Source organism: Seriola aureovittata, chromosome 1 (genome assembly GCF_021018895.1).
Source record: "Seriola aureovittata isolate HTS-2021-v1 ecotype China chromosome 1, ASM2101889v1, whole genome shotgun sequence".
In the NCBI taxonomy this organism is placed as follows: domain Eukaryota; kingdom Metazoa; phylum Chordata; class Actinopteri; order Carangiformes; family Carangidae; genus Seriola; species Seriola aureovittata.
Genome location: NC_079364.1, coordinates 26,020,031 through 26,046,628, shown reverse-complemented (window position 1 = coordinate 26,046,628; position 26,598 = coordinate 26,020,031). Strand labels below are relative to the sequence as shown.

Sequence of the window (26,598 nt, the reverse complement as noted above, 5' to 3'; positions counted from 1 at the left end):
GAAAAACCTTTTTTTTTCTTTGCTTCCTAACACCAGCAGAGGGGGGTGTGCGCAAGTCAGGAGGAGCATGTTGAGTGTGTCAGCTGTGCCGGCTGAAAAGCCTGGGATGTTTCTTAGCAGCCACACCCTGAGAAAAAGCCAATGCACTGACAATGACACACAATGACATGTGATATTTATTTGAACACAGACATTGTTTACTTGCAACATATCACAGATCTGTTACTTTTAAACTCAGTCACATGATATGACATGAAGAGATGAAGATGACATATTTCTATTTGAGTGCTAATATTTAGATTTTTTTTTTGAAATGAAAGAAAAAAAAAGTACAGGTTAAAGAAAGCCATTCTGCAGGGCTTTGTGAAATAGTCTGAGATAAATTATGCACATCCACTGGCTTTTGATATCCATCCCACAGGGCTTTTTCTCTTTTCATTAAAGCTCTATTTTCTCCAACTATGCATCCTTCTTTAGAGAAAATGACGGGGGAAAATCCTTTAGTTCAAATCAGTGCAAGATTAAATAGGCTATTGTGTGTGTGTGCTTTTTTTCTGATGGCTGCTCACTGGCTGAGGGCTGTAATATTTTACACCAGCTTAATTTGATAAGCCCAATGTGTTGAAGTGGCACTTAGATCTCATCGCCTTGAAAAAAAGACTGACAAGAGCTCAAATCAATACAATCACAATTGCACTGACATCATTGCACAGCAAGACCAACCAAAAGGATCTGAGAGTCTGAAGCAGGTGGACTCTCACATCTGTGTCTCTGTCTCTCTGTTGGACCGGAACCGCTGAGCTGGAGAAGTATATGCCAAATGCAATACGACTTCAGGGACTGAATATATTGTAGAGGGCATGAAAAATGTACTGTTCATATAGACTGCCCAACCGTAAAATATTCACACACACACACACGCGCGCATGTTTGGGGACTTACGGTACTTCAACTCTAACTTCCTAACCCACAAATCATTTGATGGTGAATGCATCTATATAGGGGAAACAAATTGGAGGCACTATTGTCCTCAGTTGAGATGTTGTGCTCAACCTAGTGGAATATCTCAGACACAAACAGAGACATTCATAAACACCTCCACATGCAAAGTGGCACTGCTTTCTAAATCATAATGAATAACTTAATTCATAATTAATGACGTTGGACTTCATTGACTGGACAGCTCTCACATCTGTGACAGAGGCATCTTGTTTAAACTCTTTGTCGCCTCTACTGTAGCTCAGTTGCATGTAGCGGCGCACTTCATACAGTACGCACTTGCAGCGCGCCACGATCCCGCCATCAGGTAAGAAAAAACGGGGTTTTAATAACGGAAAGACAAGGAACTCATCCATTTTAGAAGAGTCTTTAATGAACTCAGACCGCTAAGAGACACTCCTCCTGCTCTTGGCTCCCGCTGCTCCGCTCCCGTACCTAGTCGATGCGCGGGATGAAATTCATAGCCCCCATCTTTATAATCAGTATCAGCATCGCCTCGAAGACAAAGAGAACACAGCAAATGAAAACGCGCTCCAGTAGCAGGAGAAGCCAGTCTTAAAGTCACTAATACCGCTGCCGTGCCCGCCCGGAGGCAGACAGGCACCGGTCCTTGGAGACTCTGCGGGGGATGCGCAAAGATGTGAGAGTAAAGAAGGAGAGGCGTTGTGATTGGCCGCACTCTTCCTGAAAGCATCAGGCACGGCGAGTCATGTTTGCTCCAGCCAGAGCATCACCGAGGTGGCATCAAACTTGAAGGAGAAGACTCTGTGTTCTCAGTCTGCACAGCCGATGCGTTCACAGCGCCGACCGTAAACTTGCATCATTTCTCCAAAGAGGCGGTGGTGCTGAAACAGAGAGAGTGAGGGAGAGAGGGAGAGAGTGAGAGAGCGAAAGAGAGAGAGACTTGGCTGATCAACTAGTGAAGAAGCAGGAAGACGCTCTGCACTTCTACACCTGCTCCTGAGCTTCATGGTATTTGGGGAGCCCCGTTAAGGTAAGTGCAAAACACTAGATGCAGCGCACAGTAAACTGCAGATGAGCTGTTCTCAGTCACGTCTCTGTGATATTGCTGTTACATCCTCTAAAGCCACCAGCGTCCGCTGTGTCTGCTGCCTGTATCTGTTGTCCTCAGGGTCTGCATGTGTTTCATTTTAAAGATCTTACACGCCAGGCGTAGATACAAAGTTACACTATCCATCACTCTTGAGTTGGCTTAGCTTACATGCTATAATTATAGAAAAGTGTTGACCCACAGATGCCACAGATTGCCTGTTGATTTCACTGTTTGTCATTATTTTGTATTCTTCTATTCAAAATTACCTTTGGTGTCCAGTCAACTGTTCTCACCAAATCGTGGAGCAGCAAATTTTGCACTGGCTGTCTCTTCCCTATTCTGTTCATTTTATAGGTTGCAGTGAATTACATAGAGTTTTTTTTACTTCAAATTCAAACATAGTTCATCAGTTGACAAATGATGTCATTGCAAAATGAACCATATTATTGCATAGTGTAAACTGACTATTACTGCAGTTTGTTTGCTCTTAGTTGTTTAATATTCTCACACATGTCATAGGACAGGTGTTCTCTGCAGGTATTGTTGGAGTGACAGTGTGGAAATGATCAATTCCACAGCTTAGTGGCTCTTCATTTTTTTTCCCGCTAGCCTGGCAAAGCTGTAGGTAGGAGCACAATCAGAATGTAGAGAAGATCAGGGCAGAGTTTGCGTGTGCTGTTGCTCGGGTGTCGCATAGGATTGGTGTGTTTACTAGACTATAAAAATAGCCACTGCACGCTAACTGGCCCCGGGCATGTATTTTGGGTTATGCCACTTTTATAGCGTAAATGATTTTGCTCCAGCATCTTGAACACAACCTTAAGCTTTGTAGTGACTTTAAAACTTGTGATGTTCCCAGAGCGCTGTCCAAAGAAATCAGAATAAAAACTGCCACAGCCAAAATCAAATGAAAAAAAACAAACAAACAAACAAACAAATATAGTCAGCAGATTTTCCTTTGCTTTTTTTGCATTCATAATGCACATATGTCGGCGGCCAGTTAAGAAAGTTTAAAGTCTAAAAGATCTTAAACAGTGTTGTAATTGCAAGAACTGTGACTTACTTGCTTTAATCAGTTACCATGTCGAGCTGAGAGGGAGCGTGGGTGTCATCAAAGCAGAACAAGGCCCTTTTGAGGTGAGAAACTTGTGGCTGAATGACTTAAGTTGCCATTAATTTGAAGGCATGCCTTAATTTCAAAGGCACATTTTTTTTTTCCACTAGTCTTTTGTATTGCAACGCATTTGTTATTTTGTATCATTAAGTCAGTTAGCGCCAAACTCAGAGGACTCAGATGACAACCTGCGGGCTTGTGGGAGACTTTGCACAGAGCTTAAAGCTGCAGGAGACAAGTTTGCACACTGGCCGCTCAAATCCACCAAGACTTTGACACTTTGTATTAAAGGATTATAAAACCGTAGAGTCAGGAGATCTAACATTATTTCTTAGGTTCTGCTGCTGTTTGGAGGATTGTTTGTATTGGCAGATGAGTGTCCATAGCATGATTTAATATGAGTCTTGCATGTCTTCACTAGAGGGGATCAGATTTTTCTTCCTTAATCGAGGCAGATTTTATAATCTGTGCAGCAGACAGGTGCATTTTTACTTGAGAATCCTGTGCAGGTACTTGACCTGTGTGCCACATTTTGATATTCACTCCTCATGCAAAGACAAACCCTCCTCAAGATCATAAACAGAGCTGCAATTACTAGTAAGGTTGCTCAGCGGCTTTAATCAATTACTGCGCCGTCCTCCATCCAGAGAGATGGGAGAGCGCAGGTGTCATCAAAGCAGAATGAGGCTCCTTTGAGGTGGGAAATGCGAGACTCAATGACTTCACTCAGCTGGGTCACTGGACACACAGCAGAGCTTTGACGCGTACAAATTGTGCTTGAAGATGCTGTGTTCATCCTGGGAGGCTCAGCGGCTGGCAGGGGACCAGCGGAGCGGGGACATTGCACTCCAGATGGCCCAGAGAGGCCAGAGGAAGAGAGCTGTCCAAGCCCAGCTGGGAGTAAGGGAAGCTGGACTGCCGGTAGTGTGTGTGTGTGTGTGTGTTTGTGTGTGTTTAAGTGATTGTGGTAGGGAGACGGGAGGAGAGAAACAGTAAAAGACAGAGAGAAAGAGGTATGCATGAGGGTGTGTGCGTGCTGAAGGAGTGATTGGGAGAGGAAGGGAGGGTGAGAGAAAATGAGAGCGAATGGAACAAGTGCCTCTGTGTGTGTGTGTGTGTGAGAGAGAGAGAGAGAGAGTGTGTGCGTGCAGAGAGATAGTGATAGGAAAAGTGTGGGAGGGAGAAGAAATAAAAGAGAAGATGAAGGAGCTTGTATGTCTGTACGCTTGTGGATTTGTGTGTGTTCGTGCGTGCGTGTGTGTGTGTGTGTGTGTGTGTGTGTGTGTGTACGTGTGTGTGTATTGAAGGAGTGACAAGGAAGCAGAAAGGGTTGGAGATGCAGAAAATGAAAGAGAGAAAGAAACAGGCGCATGTGTGTGTGTCTGTGTGTTTGTGTGTGGGAGGGAGAGAAAATGAAACTGGAAGAAGCAGGCAGGCATGTGTGTGTCTATGTGTTTGTGTGTGATTGCAGAAAAAGCATTACTGGGAGAGAAAAGGCAGGAGGGGCTGAAAACAAAAAAAAAAGAGGAAGAAAATGGGGATGTGTGTGTCCCTGGGAAAGTGAGTGTATCAGGGGTGGGAGGAAAATGAAAAACAAGGAACTGGTATAGTGGGATGCAGACATTTATGTGTGTGTGTGTGTGTGTGTGTGTGCAGAGATGGCTGTATGTGTGTTGTCTTAATACTAGTAGAGGCAGCCACTGGTGATATTAAGCATGGACATTTACACATAGAAAACAAGAGTAAAGGATTCTTACCTGAAAGACAAATAGTATTTCAGCTGCCAGTCAGCTCTGACTCTGTGATCTACTTCATTCACATGCTTATACAGGAGTCATGTGACATACCGTTGTTGTTGTTGTTGTTGTTGTTGTGTGTGTGTGTGTGTGGTGTGTGTGTGTGTGTGTGTGTGTGTGTGTGTGTGTGTGTGCGTGCGCGCGCTTTATGACACATGGTTTCAGGCACATGATCTCCCACTGTGATCTCAGAATCTGATATTCACTCCTCGCTCTGATTGAGAAGACCTGCTGTGGGTTGGAGGCTTTCCTTTTCTTTCTTTTTTTTCTCCTTTTTTTTTTCTTTTTTTCTTGCATGCTACACCTCGGAGGGGTCGCACTCTTCTTCTAAAGCGAAGCCACCTGAGAGCCAGCGAAGTGCACATGACGACAAACACACGGTAGCTTCACAGAGATAACTTTGCCTCACTGTTTCCATTTAGCAAGCCGCTAGAGAGCAGACGGAGAGAGAAAGCGCGCTCTTTTCATTCCGCCACATCTGCTCTGTGATGGAACGAAGCATGATCTGCACTTTGATCGCGATGAATTATTCCTATCCCTGGCTATAAATATGGTCTGTCTTCAGCACCCAATCCCTCTCCCTCTCTTGCCTTAAACTAGGAATCTGTGCTCGCCTCAGAGTGGCTCTCTCCTGAGCGTGTCACTGCGGGCATACTGCAGCTCTGGTTTTTCTTCCTCACACTGTGAATGAATCAGAAGCCCTACCTCAGTGCAAAGCTTTTCTGGAGAAGACCCATGTGTCTTGCCGAGACAATTTACACACTCAGTCCAGAGCAGTAATAGCAGTATTTTTTGTTAATAAAAGTTCTACAGAAGAAACCTCAAATGGTAAATCCTGAATATGGAGAGAATCGATAGAGCTGTCCCACACCATGTTCACTCTCTGCCACCACTATGAGAATGTATTTTTCAACATAAAAACATATGAACTACAATGTAGGTTTGTTTCCGCTCAGTGACGGACAGTCAACTTGACCAGTGATAATATAACAAGCAGTTGTACATATACAGTATACAGTTAATGAGTTGTGTCCACGTTGATGCTGCAGCACTGCTACTCCCAGCCCCATCTTTCTACACTGACTTTGCCTTTGACAATGGTCATCGATAATAGTAATTATCCATTGTTGCTGAGTGGTTGGAAAAGTGAAGACTTGTAACCAAGAAAGGAGTCACATGATTTTTGTTTACCCTTAAAGAAAAGAGCAAGGGAGACATTGGAAGACATCTGCCCTTCACCTAAGGTTACGTTAACTTATTGACATCATATGATTGTAGCCTACATCTGCTGTGATTATATAATACAAATGTAGCCTCCACTTTCTCCTATAATAACATGCAATTTCTAGAATAGCTTGAAAATAATATTTATATTTTAAGATACTTTTTAGTATTTTGTGGTGCAGTGGTTAGCACTGTTGCCTCACAGCAAGAAGTTTTCATGTGTGCCTGCATGGGTTCTCTCAGGGTACTCCGGCAAAATTAAGTGAGTGTGAGTGCGGATGGTTGTCTGTCTCCACATGTCAGCCATGTGATAGACTGGCGACCTGTCCAGGGTCAGCTGGAGTTGGCTCCAGCCCCCCTGCAACCCTATGAGGATAAGCAGTATGGATAATGGATGAACATAGTGGCCAAATCTAGAACTTGTCTGGTACCTGTTACATGAACAAAGGTTAGCCTATAAAATTAGTAGTCTGATGGTTTGCGTGAGGCCGTGACACTTGGCCTGGGAGTCAAATTCCCACCCAAATGATTGATTCAGTCGTTGTTTCCACTGTAACTGTCTTATTGTCATTCCATTTCTTAGTCGTCTTTAAATGTCCTTTATACACAAGTATAAATTATAATATTGTGTAATGCGTGACCGGTCCAGGGAACCTACAGTTCATTGAGGGCTGACGATCGATTGATTCTGCTAAATCAGCTTCATGTTAACCTCAGATAGGACATCTTTAAATGTATTCACAATGTACTAAATTATAGGAAAAGTCATGTCCTAAAACATCAGGACACTGAACTCCCAAGCAATCATTACTCAAACAGGAGCATAGTGCGTGTGCTGGGGACTATTTTCAGACATAGGTGTAGACTGGAGCACGGAGGAAAGGGACATATAAAGATAAGAAATAAAGAAAACGAGTTAACTTAATGGAGAGTGAAAGAAGGAGATGTGGGGAATACTTGACCGGATGATCTCGCTACCCTCAGGCTGTGCCACGCATAATCAGCTAGCTGCAGCACTGGCAGCAACATCTGTGAGATGAATAAACCTCAAATTTGAAGTGGTTGGTACTTACAGTTTGAATGAATAAACCATCATAGAATTAAAATTAATTTATTTGCTCAACATAACTCATTAGCACTTGATTTTATATCTACATTTCAGGGGTAAGGTGAGCTAATCTGTGTTCTGTGCTCAAACATGTCATTTTAACTTCAACCTATGTTATTATTTGTAACTTCAGGCAAAGGTGCTCCCTAGAAAGTGAAAGTTGGAGCTTTTTTAAAGAAGAGCCGGAGTTCAATAAGCTAATAAGCTAACAAGAATGTTTCATATGTAAATCTGATCTGATCTTTGACATCAGTAACTTCTGTAGCCTGGAGTTTAGTTGCTATGAATTATTCTGGTTAATTATGACATGGACGTTATTTATATGCAGCATACCCACCTGATTAGTTTCTTTGTAAAAGCCATGCATCATCTCATCCTGGTAGCAACAGCTTAACCAGCACAGAGACACACAGGCAGGGGAAGCTGCGGGCTCTCAGGTGAGCTCTGATGTCATAGGGAAACTGCACATACAGCTGCACGTACAGCTGCACGTACAGCTGGTTAAAACAGAGCTGCACAGAGTGAAATGTGAAATCCAGGTCGTAAACTATTTAAGTCAAGTCATATAACCAAATACATATTGCATGAAGCAGCCTTTAGAATCAGAAGCTTTATGTGTGTACTCATGTGAGCCAGTGCACAAACACACAAATGCCCAAATATAAAATATCCTAAAAGCGAATCTTGGGTTAAGACACATTTCTTGTGTTAGTGAGTCTTTATGGCAGCACGACATTGTATGTGGGACTGACTCAAAATAAACTACAGTGTCCTGTAACGAAGGAACGTGTCACTCCACAGACAAAGCCACTACACAGACAAAGCTTGTAAATAGGATGAATTAATTGTTGGTTTCGTGTCTTCACAGTATTTGTTGACAAAAAGATAAATATAGTATATCTCTAACCTTATCCTTTCCAGCAGGTCTCGCTTAAGCGTTAATGGCCAAACAATAATACATATATCGCAGTAATGAAAAGTATCATTTATCATTATTGTCATGTGGTTTTACATGTTGGATATACTGTATAGATTTGGTGCCACACAAGGTTCTATGATTCATTACTTCATTGAAATACAAGACTGGGAAATGGACCATAATTCACTGGAACACCACCAAACCGGACCGAGCCAGCTGAGCCGGGATTGGCTTTGTGTTAATACATCATTTCTGATTCACAGAGCTGACTACAAGCTCTTGACTGGCATAATCAAAAAGCCTCTGATGTATCAGGAGCAAACTACAGCACAATTCTTATTAGAACATGGGAGTCGTGACAAAGAATGGCTTCAGGCTGTGCTTTAGGAACAATCAACAGAAACTGCATCTACGTCTTTGTATATCAATACATCCCACAGGGACGTGTGTGTGTCTTTTCTTAGCACATCACTGCTTGTGCACAAGAGTTTGGCCGATTTTAACATTTTTTCATTCCTCCGCACAGCACCTTCACATCGTCTAACAACCTCAGCCACAAAGTATGGCGCTATCAACCTATCACCTCTAATGGGAACAAAAGGTCATTCCTTAATTATTCATTTGGGATGTCAAACAATGCTTGCCGGCTGTTATTTAGGGTGGGGGAGACCCACTGAATAATTCACGGGCAGGATTCTCTTTCCATCGAGGAGCGGCACGGTGGATCGTGAGAGTCTTATCTTCATGCAGGAGCCCTCTGTCTTTCCTGAGCTGACCTTGGCTGTCACTGCAGCGGCAACATGGGTGGCACAGAAGGTGGCAGGGACTCGTGTTCTTCCCGTATCTGCAGGCCTCCTCCACACAGTGAGAGTGAGTAGGAAGGACTACAGGGAGCTGGCTGTTCCTTGTCTAAGTACCTCCAGTGTCTGTTTACAGTACACCATGTGTCACGCTGTGCCGGGTGGGTGCCAATGTATAAAAAAAAAAAAAAAAAAAAAAAAAGAAAAAAAGAAAAAGCAGATTACTCTTTTACAATGAGATATTCTGCTTTTCACCGGAGGTACGTTTCTGTTTTGGTACACTAGCCATGTCAATTGCTCTTAAGCGGCTTTCTTAAGATGTAAGGGGTGTTTATTGCAGCTGAAGAGGCAAAAGCAGATATTAATGCTATTAAAGTGCATTAAACTGAAGAATGCTGTAATATGAGTCACTTCCATGGCAGGATTAGAGGGAGGCGGCATGGGGAAGATTCAGAGTAAGGAGAGAAAGTGAAAATGTTCGTGTTATTATATGAGAGGCAGGAGGGAAAGGCAGGGACAGATGAGGCAGGGAGAGGAAGTGTGTGTGTGAGGGAGAGAGAGAGAGAATCCTTATGTCAACTCAACCATCTCTGAACAATAACAGAGGCACAAACACAGATAGAGTGCACATCTATCTTGTAATGGATGGCAAGGAGCCCAGAGGAAAATCAAACGAGACGCATGTTTGTCATTGTAAATGCAATCAACAGAATGACCTTATCTTCCTATGGCCACTGTCTTACTGCTGTGTGTACTGTAGCACGTAATGAAGGCAGAAGAAGAGATCATCAGGACTGACTGCTCTGCCATTATAGATAAAATACACTGATCAATAATTATGGACAGGGTTAGTCTTCAGCTGCATTAAAGGATGCTTCTGCTGAATCTGAAGAGGTTTTCTACAACTGTCAAAGTTAAGATGTTTTTCTGAAGACAGTTATTATTGGTTAAATCCTTGGGCAAATATTGACATCACAATGGAGATTTAATTATATCAGTGCCTGTTTTGACAAGCAGACATCATGGTTTTGTTTGAATTCATATACTAGCAGTCTGTCTGTGTGCCTGACACACATTAGACAGTAACTGTTGCTGTAGTATTTTGATGTATGTGAATGGAAATATGCAGGCTATACTGTAAAACCCCTGTTATAGAGTGTGGGGGGGGGGAACTGTTTGTGTGCTGAGTGCACAAATTGTCAAAGTAATAGTTGACTTTTTCCTTGCCACCTTCAGCTCAATGCGGGATCCGGGCTGATGAATTGGGGGAATGAAAACACAATGTTATTTGGGGACGCTGATGCTCAGGGGTTGACTTGGGATGTCAGTGTTTCTTTGAGAGACGCTGTGCTTATTGCCACCTTACTGTGTGCAGAGCACTGACAATGCTCGTTTATCTTGGAGCTGAAAAAAAAAAATTGGTTGAGAAGAAGCAGGTTTCATCTGTGTATCTTTGTAAAACTGGGGGAGGAGATGTGGGCCGGCCTGAAGAAACGGCAGGGTGAGGAGCAGCCTTTTCTCTCAGGCTGACAGGGTGACTGGTTCCGAGGCTGATGCCGGGCCAGGTGCTCCTTAAGTTTGAGGACAGCAGGGTGGCTGGGAAAGGCGCAGGACCAAGGACACGGACATGCTTACCGCTCCACTGTGGGGCTCTTAAAACATTAACTCTTCTGGAACCATACATGCTCAGGTGCCAGAGTATTGCTGCCCAAGCTAATTACGCTCATTTATTTAGCCAACGCTTGTCAGTAAAGACTTGGCAGCACATTCAGGTCTTTCTGGATGCAGGTCTATAGGTGAGTCCAAATGGGTTGAACGTTCCCTCATAGAACAATCAGGCAAAAGTACCAATTAGAGAATTAAGATAGCATCGGTCCAATTCAAGATTGTGTTAACTTTTGAACCTGGAGCATTAAAATGTAGCTGCAGATACATAGACTTCTACAGGTGGTTAAGTACTGTATACGCAATATGATGGTAGCGATTAAATGCATTAAAGTTATAATGTGGAACTTTTCCATATTAAAATGTCTAAAACTGACCTATGTTATATATTTTTTTGAGTTGTGTACTTACATTTTCCCAAATGTTTCCAGAAATTCGCAAACCTAGAGAAAAACGTAATTTTAATATGATAACGCTCTGTGTCATTAGGTCTACTGTCAATGACATCATATCCCCTTTGAGCAACCCAACAGCTGTCCTGCTTCTGCTGAATGCATCGGTGAATCACTGATTTTTTCTTTTATAAGTGTAACTGCTTTATTCGTTTATGGGTTTTAATCCCCTGGTCTGGTTGTTATGGAGAGGATGGCCCTTTGCGGATAATTCGGCTACCGAGAAAAACCTGTTGAACGTCTGGTTCATACTTTATTAAAGAAACAAAGGTGAGCACTCTCGGTTTCCAGCTGCTCGCAGAGGCGCATTGGTGAATCACTGATTTTTTTTATTTTTAGGGCATTTTGCCTGGTATGTGATCTACCAGGTGAGCAGCTGAGTCGCCGGGACACCATGAATAACTGATTTTTAAAGTGAAACTGCTTTATGGGTGTTTCTGCCCTGGTCTGTTTGTTATGGAGAGGAGGACACCCTGTGGATAATTCGTCTGCCGCTAAAAACCTCGTGAAAGTCTGGTTTATAAGTTATCAGAGCAACAATCAAAACAACGGTTAGTAGCAATCTCAGCATAAATTACATAAATCCTGTCATCAACCCCCGACTATATTCTTTATCAAGACACAATGTCTTAAGAAAAATACAATTCCGAAGCTCCTAATCAGCACATACTTCACGCTGCTCTCTGTAAATGTAGTAATCACCATGCAACAATGGCAATAATTGAAATGTATTAAAATGGTCATATTTATTTCACTTAAAAAATGATAACACCCTTTCAATGCTGTATGAGGGCTGAACTGAGTTCTGTAACTGCAGTATATGCTACATATTTTTTATGTAGTACAAGTATCCCAAGTGTAGTGTGGTGCACAAAGTTTCAATTACAGACCATGTAGCCTATACTGAAGATTGGAGCTTGACAGATAAAGTGAGAAATGTATTTGTGGTCTCTTCAGATTTAGCTGTCATAATACATTAAACTGCAGCCTTTCTAGAAAATAATATATCAAGCCAATAAATCAGGAGGCAAGCAAATACAGATACAGTAATAGAAAGAGAAATATTCATTTTGCATATTATATTCACTATTGAACTAATGCATTTAATGACGATTAATTATTTAGGGTAAGTCATTAAAAATAAGTTCTTTGTCATTAATCACATATATATATTTGATCACTTTAAGAACGGTGCCATTTAAACTGTTAATCATTCAATCCCTGAGTTTCCTTTTTAATTGAGTCAATACAAAGACATCTACCTCGATTGTTAATTAATGTTTATTGCTAAGTGATCAATTCATGCAGCAACATAATTACACCCCCCCCCTCTCTCACAACACAACCTCCCCCAAAGAAAGAAAATGAATTCCATTTTTTTTTTTGTTATCTGCTTCTCCATATGATTAAACAAGAATCAGAGGCAGTGGGTCGCTCATTCAATTAGAGTTCCATTTAGCACATTTAATTACCCACAATCTCTGCCCTCTTTGACCCTGCAGGAAGCCTCATATGACTAATGAACGCACTTACCTGATTTCCTTGCCTGGGAAAATCGCATCAATGTCTATTTCCCATGATCCGCTCACAGGAAGGCAGTATATATATGGTGACTGAAGATTAAAGGATTTTTTCGGGGGCAGATGAGTGTGTATTGACCAGGGCAGGGGTTTCAAGCCAGCAGTGAAAGCCCCTGTGATGATTCCAGCGGGTCACCTTACTCCAGCCAGACACTTTGATCTTCCAAAAGCCCATGTAGCCACAAGTAGTCACGATTCTTACTGTGCGTGCCTGTTGAACAACAGGTACACATTTGCACAAGCTCGAATGAAAAATGTTCTGCACTAGTTATTTTTCATTTTAGTATTGATCATACAAAATGGTATGAAAACAGGTCTGCAACTTTTTTCGGACAGTTCACTTCACATGGAAATTACTCACCTCACATTTTAGACGCAGTGTGTTTTAGAGTTGAGGCTTGGACTTCATAAGCCCCTTAAACAGGCTATCTGTAGCTGGACTGAATGATAAAATTCTCCTTTGTATTGATTGAAGGTACCTTGTGTTTTACCACGATCCTTTCTTACTGCTGGTTAGCTGGCAAACAGCCATTAGATAGATTGCAAGTTTTTCAATTTTGCTTCTTTGAGCTTTTTATCACACTCACAGCTGGTGTTTGCAAGAGAGAGAGAGAGGAAGAAGACTTTTCTGATTAAAGGCTTTGGACCTGCATTAACTAATTGTTGCTGCCTGATATTTAGGAAAGAATGACCTTAGAATGTAGACTGTATTTGCATGACAGTAGAGCATCATGGATATCAGTGTACCTCCATACCAGAAACACACAATCACTTCTAACACGTGGAAACTGCATGTTTTCCCCAGCAGGCGATGACAGCACCAAAAACAACATTTCAAGGACATACAGTGTCACATCAGCACAGAAACTTGCCACAGGACATTTAACGTCACACCCATCAGATGTTTAATAATACTTCATTTAGATTTTCTTTAAAAAGCTGTTATTCAGCTGTTCGTACTACATGTGAAGCTAAAGGTTGGAACCCAGAAGAATTCACCTACTGAATAACGAATGATGATAATGAAGTGCCTTAACAAAAAAGCTTGTTACGAAGACCTTTAATTAAGGAGAAACATTGAGGTCTGTACATTGCAGCTGCATATGTGACTGTCTGTCAGCTCCCGTCTTTGACCTCGTAAGACTTTTCATTGGTAATTTTGAGTTTTGCGAAGCGGTTTAAGGGAGGTCTCAAAGAATACTGCATGTCATGCTCTGTCCTGCAAATAATCACCACTAACTGGAGTCATGCACAAGTTTCCAAACACATTTTAAACTTATGGTCTTGGCCATAAAACACACAGCACTTATACAACGCTGCTAAATGTAAATGACTGCCTACGGTCAGCTGCTTTGTGCTCACACGCCTGCATATATGTTACAGCTGAGTACTCCCAGGTTGAAGAAGCATGGTCATCAGATTGGGAAAAATTGAATTAAACTTTGATATGAGCCATTAGCTTTCAGCCATGTTGTTTCTCAGAGAATTTAGCTGGTGGAATTAATTTCTTGCATCTTGTTATGATACACACCTGCTGTTTAGCACATTAAGAGGGATATTATTCCCCCAACATAACTGTTTTGCATTCAATTTTAATGAGAGGTGGTCATTAATATTTAAGATTAAGGATTCAAGCATTAGTGTCTGAGTATAAGCTCAATGTTGATGTCTTCAAAATAACTGTGATAAGTAAACTCTGGTCCGTGCTGTTAAATACGAATAATGATTCATTTATACAGTCATTAAAAATTCACATTACCATTCAATTACTGTTAATCAGCTTCTAATCAGATGTGAGTCTATTATGCTTTGGCAATTTAATCCTGGTATTGAAGCAGGTATTATTAAGGGCAGCACCACATGGAGGTCAGAGATATTTGATAATGCACATCAAAAATCACTCCACGTTACCATTTTACTTTAAGCCAAGTATAATTAACATCTTTACATCCCACCCATGTCCCTTAGAAATCAGGTTTAGCTGTGTTTATACTTTATTATTCATTCACATTTTCAATATTTAAAGGATGTTTCAATACATTCTTCAGGAAAATTACTTTGCTGAATGAGGAAATGCAAAATTTCTTAATGGCATGGACATTGGAGTTCACATTCCTGAGTGCCGTGTGTGTTATTAGGTTCTGGCAACAAAGGCACTTTGAAATGTTAGTAAAGAAAACACATTGTGTGTCACGCTTCAAGTCACTGTTGAATTGTCTAATATTAAACATATAACACAATCTTTTCCTAACCTTAACCAAGTGCTGTGGTTGTCTAAACATAACCATTACAACTTTACAGCTTTATATACTCAGAAAGCATGGAATTCATTGTCAGGGAACAATATACATACATTATAAAAAGCTGGTCAGATATGTTCATTAACAATGTTTCCTTTTGTCTTGGTGATTTCTGCCAAACATCTTAACTGCTGCAAATTTGTAGTATTCAAACGTAATTTCTAGGAGGCAGGGTAGTAATATAGAGTCCGGGAGCCTGTCACATTATTCATATACTATACAGTAGATGTTCACACCGGGGAGCTGCCCAGCCACTGCCACTGTTGGCTGGTGAACAGCTCCTAAGAGTTCTGAGAGCATTACTCATTCCCTTTCCCTGGCCAAACCTTCCCAGCTGCTTCAGGAAATCAAACCAGCACCTTCTTGATCACAAACCTGTTTTGTCACCTGCCTGCTAGTTTCATATGCCCTGTGATCCTGCTCATGTTTGAACCTCTGACTCCAGAAAAACAGGTTGTGGGCTTAGTGCTGGTGTACTGGTGACATATGTCCACTTATGTCCATTGTAAACATTAAATTCATGTTCAACTACTTTATTGGCATATCAAGGAATTTGTAGTTGCAGATAATACAGGAACAAGAAGACGAATGTGTCTAGTGGGTCCTTAATGAGTTTTGAAACAGCATGCTGTATATCATTTAGTTTGAAACAGAAAGCAAAGGTCTTTTTTTACCTTTTCATTTCCTTTTAACAATTTACTACAAAACTAGGAATTCAGTAACCCTGAGTTTGTACCACAAACATCCAAAAGCAGATTCAACTACTGAGACTGAAACTAAAGTGTTACAGACAAGGTCATGGCTACTCTGTACCAAATACCTTTTTTCTTGTCGACTGTCTGGTCTCCTAAAATTTTGTGAAATGAGAATGAATGTTGAAATGCAAATATGTGCTCTGCTCTGTGCACAAAGTGAAAAAACATGCACCTTTCCGAAACGAAAGGATTGAATACATGAGAAACGGATGGAGTTCTGGAGCAAGGCAGGTATGTAGTTACAGCAATACCTCTCTGGAACGTAAAGATGTTATGGGTGGGATAGAGGGTGTGATATTGAATTGTTTTTCTTTACAGTAGCTGTCAAACTGTAATTACAAACTTAATGTTAATATCAATGGTGATTTCTAAAATTGTCCTACTTGTTACCAAGATGCCGTTTGGCCTCTAGAACAGCAAAAGTGTAGTAACTTGTTTGGGAGAGATCCATTTCTGAGTAACACACATAAAACACTAGGTGAAAATATTTTACCGTAAAACTACAAAATTTCTTTGTGAAAATGCCATTTACCATTTATTGAGTTTAAAAAGCAAAATAAACAGAACACGCTAAGTTGTCAAAACAGTTTAAAGTCGGAGAAACACATGATACAGTTCAGAAAAGGAAGGCAATATACTATGGGATCATACCACTATATATTTATAACTGCAGTCCCACACAGGCAGCCGTGATATCCTGTGAAGTCTCACTTTGTAATCACACCCCCCACTTCAATATCTATATTTTTCTTGTACTTTGCAGAAAACGCTTCCCTCTTGTTTATTGAAAAAAAATTAGAACTTTGATCCCTGGCTCATCATCTTTTTTTTTTTTTAACACTTCTGTCATACATGATGATCACTATGATGACAGAACATGCATGTCACCATGTAGTAGTGACTATAAGTGTTTGTGAAGAGGTGCAAAAGAAAGAGGATGAATAATGTTATATGGATGGTTCAGATTTGTAGCCATGCTAGCGCCATATCAGTGTTGGGGTAAGGGACTGGGGAGAGAGCACAGTGCTGATGCAGGATTTGTCCTGTGTCTTATACGCTCGAAAGCACTGTTTCTACTGAACTGAATCCAGGCAGCAATTACATTTCCTTACAAACATATTAGACAAAACAAATTAGTGGAATATAGAAGGTCATTTCTAAAAGAGAGAGCTGGAGGACTTTAGTTAAGACCACAAATCCAACAGTCAAGGATCAGCCTGCTTGTAGGTGGCTAGTCAAAAATGAGCAGCACAGTGCCCAAGCTAAAACACATATTTCTATCCACTAAAGTTCCAAACATGGTGCTTATTTTTAGTCTGGCAGACCACTGTTCATTTTATCCCTGGGCTGCAACAGCAATGACCTGTTGGATGGAAATGAACGGCAGGCAGCAGCAGCCACCCACATTACAGTGTATAAGAAAACACACTCTGAGGTTCAGCATGATATGTGAAGGGACTGCAGGGTCTCCTCCCAGGGATCCTGCAGCAAATGCTTTGACTAGAGCCAAACTTTAGAGGAATACAAAAAGTTGTTACTCAGTTTAGAGTGGGAAGCCATTTAAAGGAGCTATTTGTAAGTTTTGCTATTGCTACATAGTCAGTGTTAGCATTAACAGCTGCTTACTTACCAGTCTTGAAGAAACATTGCGAGTTCAGCATCAATCTTCATTCCTTTACTCGCTGACAGCTGTCTCCAGCAGTGGAAAGCAACACTCGAGTTTTGCCTCTATTTCTATCACTTGTTTTTGCCTACTGAACTTCAGATACTGAGTCACTGTAGCATCTAGTCTGCCCTGAAGAGGCAGAGCTTCTCAAAGGGCGTGTTATAGCCTTTTGTCTTATATCCAGACTTGTGAGTAAACAGCTATTGATGCTAACGTTAGCTATGTAGCAATAGCAAAACTTAGAGGGGTTTAATTAACATCACATAAAGTCCTTTCGTTTCTTTATCAATGTAGCGTATGAGTTTGGAGCTGCACAAGGCAATCAGTACATCCTGCATAAATCAATATGCAACTTTTAAACGCAACCTGACATGACTAAACCTCACATAGGATTCGGGATGCAAATCATGTTTAGCTGCTAGTTATGTTATGCTTTATATATCAAAGGATAGCAAAACTCGCTGCTGGATTTGCCTGCAGGATTCAACACTTGTTTGTGCATCAACGAGAATGACTTTCTATATCTGTCCCAGACTTTCTTTGGGCAAATTACGCAAATGAGCAGCCGTCTCTCTGTTAGAACAACACTTGACTGCACCATGTAGCCTTGAGGTTAAGATCACACTGCTATTACAATGATTTAAAGTAATCCTGATGTATGAGCAACGAGTCAATATTGTTATAGTTACCTTTAACAGATCAAAGCCATTTTGTGGTTTTAGATATGTATACATATATATGATTTGCTTGAAATTAAATCGTAAAGCCTGATAGTTTATTTTTTATTCTTAACTCGTGCATCAAAAAGATCAGTGTACCTCCATTTGGAGAGACTCAATTGTCCTAGTTGCATTGAATATATTAAATGTGATGTGTTTATCTTTCTATACTCTACAGTGAATCAGTTGTAAGATAAAGGCAGCCATCTGCAGAAGAAGGAAATTTCCTCTTTGTGTTAACATCAGAGAACACGCTGCAAATCATTTCATACTGTGATGTCTATTGTATCGTTGATTGATGAAGTGCTGGTACATTGAAAAACACTTTCTTTTTCTGTCATCACAATTAAAGAGCAAAGATGTGGTGGAAAGTCCAATAATGTGCACTAATCCTTAGATTTACAGTAAAATATGGGACCTGCTCACAGAGGTATAATCAGGCTGATTTATCCACTACCCTTTCCACTGAGCATATTAATGTCCATTAATCAAACCTAAAGTAATCCCAGCTGGCTTTGAGTTCTTAATGTCAACTGGGTTCCTCTATTATAGCCTGTAGAGTAGCTGAGAAATAGTAATTGTCTTTTTCAAAAGAAGCTGGTGTTCTTCAAGTTAACAGGCTCACCTTGAGCATTTTAATTTGGTGAGCTGAACTTCTTTTTGGTTTGAGGTTGACTTTGAGCCATTTTCTGCCGTGAACAGTGGACAAGCAAAACTGATTAAGTATTTCTGGGCTTAATCATTTTTCATAAAACATTTAAATATCCTTTTCTTCTTCCATTTTGAAGGTTTTGGTAATTTCCTGCCAGAGTTGGTGACTGTGCCTTCAAGTTTTGTAGGCCTTACTTTTTCTGCTGAGTCATGTTTGGAGTCAATAAATGAATCAAGTCTCAAGTCACAGGTGCAGCTGAGATCTAACAGGGTAGGTTATTGTCTGTGATGTTAGAGCTGACGTTGCACTGTTGCTTCTGTTCAGCAAAATGATTTGAAAAGGTCCATTAACTCCTTGTCCACACTCAGTAAATGTTGGTACAGTGAGGTGAGGACAGACGTCAGTAGTGTATGCCAGTGCCCATGCCTCAGGCCTTAAGCTCCCTTTAAATTAACTAATTAGAGGTGGTTAAATGGAAGACGCTGATGATGGCTTTCACGGATATATTTTTAACCAGTTCTTTTAACTGTTAGCTAAAAGAAAACTGGCACTAGGGATGGCAATGATGTCTGTTGCTCTTTCAATCCACCATTTGTGGTCCTCAGAGGATGAATCCTTCTGACTTTAGAGATCCCCTTACTTTTCTTCTTGCACCACTATGGGGTTGACCCTTCTGTAATTGCTCCATCCAGTAGCTCAGTGGACTACTGAGCCTACACAGTCTCAAAGAGCAGCTAGCATTGCTGTAAACTCTAAGGGCTTTTAACAGTCCAAAGTGCATGGTGCAAGTGCACTTAGGGCGTGTCCATATCCACGTTTGCTATTTTAACGGTGGAATAAACGATTGCTTTGCCAGATGCATGGTTCAAAAGGGTTAACATTCAGTAAACTAATCAGAGTGCTGTCTCTCATTCCTTTTATAAGCCAGGCATGCTTGCACCTTGGTGGATTGCCATTATAATGGTGTCCAGCACATGCACGCAGTGTGCTCTGTGTTCCTCAGTGGGCAACGAAGGGTTGCGCTCAGCTTTACATTGAAGCAATGGCAGAAATCACAATGTTAGATGTGTGATGTGCAACCGCCTATGTAGGCACATATTACTGTCTTGATAATGTGCACTTTAATGAAATACTGGGCCCTTGAATTCAAACCTGCTGATCAATTTTGCAGTTGCTTTCACTGTCTCAAGATAGCAATGTGCCAACAATGCACCTGACCACATCCCATTTTAAGACCAACACAGATGAGAAGTGTATTTGCTATTTAAAGAACGTGGACACTGGACGGGAAAATGACAACCGCATCGGTCTGAAACTAGCAAGGATACTTTACATTCCCCCTTGCACTGCTTTGTGCTGGGTGTAAGATAGCGCACTGAATCTTTTTAGAACATTTTCCCCATGAGGGTGTCAAAGAATGAGTTACTCTGAGTCACTGTTACGCTATTAACATAGAGGGTGCAGCTGTAATTTGGTATAGTTAATTGTTGGTGACTCTACAAGACAGACAATACAAGACTGACACTCTCATTGTACAGCAAAACATCAGCAGGGCGGTATGACAGAAAAAAATGACATGACATTGAATATTAACAAAGTTAAAGCTAATGAATCGTTCCAATGTGGCAGACTTGGTATAAAACAGTGATATTATTAAGAGCTGTGCACTTGTCAGGGTCATGACCACAAACAAGTACAACAGAACGGAACTTGAGAAAGCTGCTGAGTGCAGTGCGAAACAAAGTGACAAGAATGTGCTGGTGTGGTAAAGTCACAGATGTGCAAGGTACCTGCAATTGTGGCTTTTAGCGTGTGGAAGCTGAAATTTCTGTGTGAGACTCACTGTAACCGTGCTGGTGACAAGCTTGCTTGTGTTTAGTCTGACCTCCAAGCACATGGCATGAAAGGCAACTGGGAGCAAAGGCCAGAGACTGCCTGGGTTGTCACTGCTGTCCAGTGCAAGGCTGTGCTCTCGCTAATTTTAGCTATTACCAAACTGCTCACTGTGCAATAACCCATCCCCAGCACCATCAAAGCAAACAACAGCAGTTGTTGCTACCATGTAGTAGTGCTCAAGCCCACTTAATGAGGCCTGTCAGGAGTATTCAGTAATAGCAATGACCCATAAGCTGTTAGCTTGTTTTATGTCTTAAGTGGAGCAGTGAATCAGTCCAAGCTGCTTGGAGCGAGGTAGTAGGCCTACATACCAAACCCTGACCAGATGCAAAATAAAAAGGTCCAAGACAGTACAATAAAAAATTGATAGATTTTTCCCTCAGTGGTTTATTCAGCAATCTTTTAACTCCCATTGGCAACCAGACATCAATAAAGAAAGTGTTATACTTGACATCTTGTAGATTCTCTTATCAAATTCAACTGTGCATTTGAATGTCATCTTTATTTCCATCAGCTCCGTCTTTGGTTACTTTTAGTTAGATATGTAATATTTAAATTACACCTTCATACTCTGTACATGCAGTATGATGCTGCATATATTTATATCTCTTCACTTGCAACAGTACATGTCTGCAGAGCATAATGAATAACCTTAATCTTGTCCACTGTCTTTTCATTGCCATGTCTGAGATGTAATTAAAAGCGTTTCAGGCTGAGATATAATCCCAGGACAGATTCTCTGTGCTCAATGGTTGCACAACGACCAGCGTCTTGATCTAAACTGCTGAATTGGAAACTCAACTACACCAGGCTTTACAGCAACTAGCACACAGTGAGGAGTTTGATTCCAGCACCAGCTAATTTATGTCCATCAACAATCGTGTGTTCTGTCAAAATGCTGTTTAATGAAATGCTGTCTACTTCCTAGCTCAATGCTGTGAGTGAGCGCTAGGTAAAATGTGAACATTCCCTCTCATGAATAAAGCACATGTTTCGGTGCCAAAATCTTGAATATTTTCATATTTTAGCATATAAAACATAAAAAGAGTTGACTGAGCAAAACTATGGGCAAAATTGCTGAGGTGGAGAGACAAGCATACTGAGACTAAGAACATTTTATAGTTGTTATGTGTTGGAGTAAAGCACATTTGTATATTTCACTCCTTGCTCTGTATTTGTGTTTTGGGAGACAGTTTTTGAAGCCGGTAGGTGGGAACTAGTCTTACTACTCACAGTGGCTTCAGACAGTATTCAGACCCCTTCGTTTTTCCTCCTTTGTTGTAGATTTAATTTTAAATCGATGAAATTGCTATTTCTTTCCATCAATTTACTCTCAGTATATAATAAAAGTCCAACAATTTTCAGAAATTTTTGCAAAATTTCAATTTTGCAAGGGTTAGGGTTAGCAGTTAGTTCTGACCCTTCATTTAGTACTTTGTAGAAGCCCGTTTGGCAGGAATCACAGCTTCAAGTCGCTGCAAGCTTTGCACACCTGGTATTGGGCAAATGGCAGATGTTCTCAAGCTCCATCACATTGAATGGGAAGCGTCTATGAACTGCCATTTTCAGGTCTCTCCACAGATGTTCTATGGGGTTTAAATCGAGGACAGAGAGACTTGTCCTGAAGCCACTCCAGCGTTGTCTTGGCCGAGTGCTTTAGGTCATTGTCGTGTTAAGAGATGAATCATTGTCTCAGTGACAGGTCACGCGCTCTCTGGAGCAGGTTTTCTTCGAGGCCCTCTCTGTATATGGCTACATTCATCCTTCCCTCACTTCCGATCAGTCTCCCTGTCCCTGCAGCTGAGAAGTCCCCCACCATAGCTGCTGCCATTACCATGCTTCACCATAGGGACGGTATTAGCCAGGAGATGAGCAGGAGTTCTGCTCAAAAGGTTGAATTGTCGTCTCATCATTCCAGAGAATTTTTTTTTTTTTTTTTGCACGCTCTTTTTAATTTCTCTTTTTAATTTGACTCTGTTAAATGTTATTTGGCAAACTCCAAGGAGGGTGTCATATGTCTTTTACTCAAGGAAGCGTCTGTCACTCTACCATAAAGGCCTGATTGATAGAGTGTTGCTGAGATGGTTGTCTTTCTGGCAGGTTCTTTCATCTCTGCAGTGGACTTCTTCTTAGTTCTGCTAGAGCATTGGGTTGGTGGTCACCTCCCTGACCAGGACCACTGTGCTCCTGGGAACACCAAAGCTTTATTTTATCACAGAGATCTGCAGAGAGTTCCTTGGACTTCATGGCTTGGTTTTAGGTCCTGACATGCAATGTGGATTGTGGGATCTTATATACACAAGTACCAGTGTGCCTTCATAAACTATGACCAATCTGTTCAGTTTGCCACAGGTGGACTCGTTCACTCCTCCCTACTCACTATCCATGGAGCTCACTATATAGAGGACAGTATAGTGAGCTCATCAGTCAAATGGAAAAACACACTTCTTCGTCTTTCAGTGCAAGTGCAATGCATGATGGTATATTTGCTTGGTTAGTGTGAGTCCACTATATGTGGTATTATCACTATACATTTGAAAAGCATTCGAAAAACTCACTATATAGTGGCATATATAGGGAGTAGTGAGAGATTTTGGACACAGCCTTAGACTGTTCTTAAGGATAATCAAAGCAGGCAGGATGTCCATGACCACAAGTTTGAGTGCCACAGCAAAGGGTCTCAATGATGCTTTTGTAAATGAGAGAAATTTGCAAAAAAATAAAAAAATAAATAAAAATAATCAACAAAATCAAAGTGTAGATTGATGAGGACAAATGTTAATGGTATCCAATTAAAATGAAATCTACAACACAATTAAGTGTGCAAAGAGTAAAGGGGCCTATCTGATAAATTATTCACAGAATCCGTTCTCTTCCTATTCAAACTCCACCAGAGGAGGAACTCAGACTAAAAGCAATGTGTTTCTGGTAATAAAATTGGCTACAGTCGAGTAATTTTTTTAAATGCCTAGCTCCCCTTCCATAAATCCCATGAACCATAGGGCTCCTCCTGTTCATCTGAACCAAATTCGATGGCCATTGTGAAATATGCATCATCACATTAAATCATTTTGCATCGGATTTTCTGCATCTGGCGGAAATGAGTATGAATATATGCTACAAATGGGATTTTTTTAGGATTGGTTCCTCGTTGGTTTTGATTTTTATGCCTACCTAACCGAAGAGGATGGAGGGAATTGCATATTTATTCATTTACGTGGTTAAGGTTAGTGACAACATATTTATGAATGCACATAATTCATATTTTCTGGCTCCTATCCTTTTTACAGTTGTGCATGCCTGTGGGAAAAGGGCTACCTGGGCCTGAGTGAGTAAGCTTATTTAAATCTCTGCAGTGAATAACACTTCTCTTCCTTTCAATTCAAAGCTGTAATAAATTGACATTCATCATTTTTGCCTATCAAATGTACTGTTGCAGTTACGTAACATTTATACTAGTCATTGTATTTTGTTAAGCAAATGTGGTGCAGTTGATTAGACCATGGATTGGTGCCTTACTACACAAAGTAATCATCTAATCAGAAGGAAACTGCTGAATGTAACTGAGATTCATTAAAGACTGAGAGGTAAGATATTCTCAGTCCATTGGCTTAGGCATGTGCAATGTAAATATAGCCTCTTCAGTCCAGAATCAGCCTGGAACCTTTGTTGCATCCTTTCCCATCTCTTTTGACCGATCATCACTGTGGGCTAGTTCTGATAAAGCAGAAATACCATAAAAATAATCTTTCAAGTACATTTTCCCCTTAAATGCTCAGGTGGTCCTGGGCCATGAGACTTTTATGGGAGAGAAATGCAATACACTTAGATTTCTGTCCGATTCACTGTGGTCTACAAAATCCATGTAACAGATAAAATGCAACATGAAACTCAACAACTCAACTGAAATATCAAACAGGACTTCACCAAAGTAAAACAGCTTCCATTTCCACTTTCAAAGCATTGGATAGAACGAGAACTACACTCAACCTTGTTACTATTTCTATTTCACTGCACATTTCCCATCTAAAGGATGCAGTTAATGTACACGTGTTGCATGTTTGTACTGTATGACCAGTGTGTGTGTGAAGCGCTGTTTGAAATGCTACCTTGGTATTTGAGTCTGAAAAGGGCGTCTAGGACAAAAAGGGCAAGACCATCCTTGATCTGCGCACCGTTCGAGCATACATATGTGCTAGCTTTATCTTGCAAACACTTTTGAGAGCCCTGTCTTGAGACATGTTTGGATTCACAACTAATGTGCAAATCAGTAAGCAACTAATTAGTGACTAAGTTTTTAATTTCAATTTAGCATTTTAATCAAATTCCTGACAGAAGAGGAACTGCACCCAAAGAAGTTAAGTTTATTTTGCAAATATTTAGGCAATAGCTTCATAAACTTCTTCAATCTTTAACTGCTCTGAGCAGTCGTCGCAAACCTGTTTTTTCTCAGCTGTATTTTTAAGATAAAAGAAAGAAGTGTTCATACCTGGAGACTCAATTACAGACAAACTGCAGAAGCAGAAATACAAAAGTAGAAAAAAAAGAAGAAATTTACTGACACCAAACACAATGCAGACACAAGATCTCACGATTCAGGATTGCGCCGGGCTTGTACGTTATGTCTCTGATTAAAGAAAGAAATGATGACAATAATTAGATTGCTGTTCGTATGCAAATGAAGACAGTGTTTGTTTTTGCTCACACTCCAAAGTTAAAAGGAGTATCGATTTTGTAACGTGTCCCACCCGTCACGCCAAGCCGCCTTAATGCTGCGCCCCCACGCTCCATATACCGTCTGAGCAAATGTGAAGAAAGGTCACCGTTGGTTTATTTGCACTTAATGTCAGATATCGGGATGCATAGATCGAGGGTGACATTCTAGTCTCAATGCGAGGCACAGCTTCTTCAGTGGCTGGTATGGTATTGGCTGCATGGCGCGGAGAATAATCCCATACTCTGCAGGAGGACAAATGTGTTTCAAAGTTTTAGCCCAAAGTAATTAGGGAGTTGAAGTGATGAACATCATTTATACATGATTTGCCGCACACAGCATTCACATTTGAAAAAGCTGGAAAATCCAAGCATTGCAAGTGGTGTGATATTGTGTTTTTCCCCCAGATACAACCACTGTACAGATACTACAGATCAATATTCATGTTCTTGAAATATGTTGCTTTTTTTTTTCTTTTTTCTTTTTTTTAAGCCGTCTCTCTCCAGTGCTGCTGAACCTCAGAGACAGAAACTCACCTTTTCTTCTCCTCTCATGCATCTTTTATAACAAAGTTCAAGCACCAGTTAAAGCATGCACAAGTTTTTGCATGCTTTAACCCAGTTGGCTGAGAGAGTGTGCTCTGGGCCCTTCTGTCAGGTGTTGTGATGTGGTGCGTTTATGTGCTGTGATTTGATGGCGGGCTGATGACCAGCAGCCTCTTTTTTGAATTTTTTTACAATGCTTTTGATATTGATCATTTTTTACTTTTTGTTTGTTTTCTTGGTTTGATTTTCTGACACAATAGCTTGTGAAGGCAAAGCTGTTTGGCAGCTGACTCTCAGAATTATTTGACTTTTTTTGCTTTGTTTTTCTTTTAATTTCTTTGACTATGAGAGAGTTTCTGGAGCCTATTGTGTGTTAAACCTCAGCCGCACAAACTCTTCAGGTCCTGTCTGTGTAATTGTATTGTGTGACATGAGGCACATTATTAATGCATTCACGTTGCTCAATCTTATTTTATTATTCCAAACATTTTTCAATTTTGTTTCGTAACTGATAACTTTTGAAAAGATTTATCTCGACCTTGCTTAGAGAAGATTTATTTTTCACCAGGTGCTCCTTCTCTCTTTTTCTTTCTTCAAAATGTGTCAATTGAAACACTTGATTGAAGAACATAGCAGCGTG

The 26,598-nt window shown here is 40.7% G+C and overlaps 1 protein-coding gene across 1 annotated transcript in view; it reads left to right on the top strand.

Annotated features, from left to right (window-relative positions):
* Positions 1 to 280: 280 nt before the first annotated feature.
* The window catches only part of LOC130169158 (carbohydrate sulfotransferase 8-like), a 166,538-nt gene continuing 140,220 nt past the window's right edge, over positions 281 to 26,598 (top strand). Inside the window, exon 1 of the mRNA XM_056375676.1 lies at positions 281 to 1,993. The gene's annotated coding sequence lies outside the window, so the exon portion shown is untranslated. The remainder of the gene's footprint in view (positions 1,994 to 26,598) is intronic.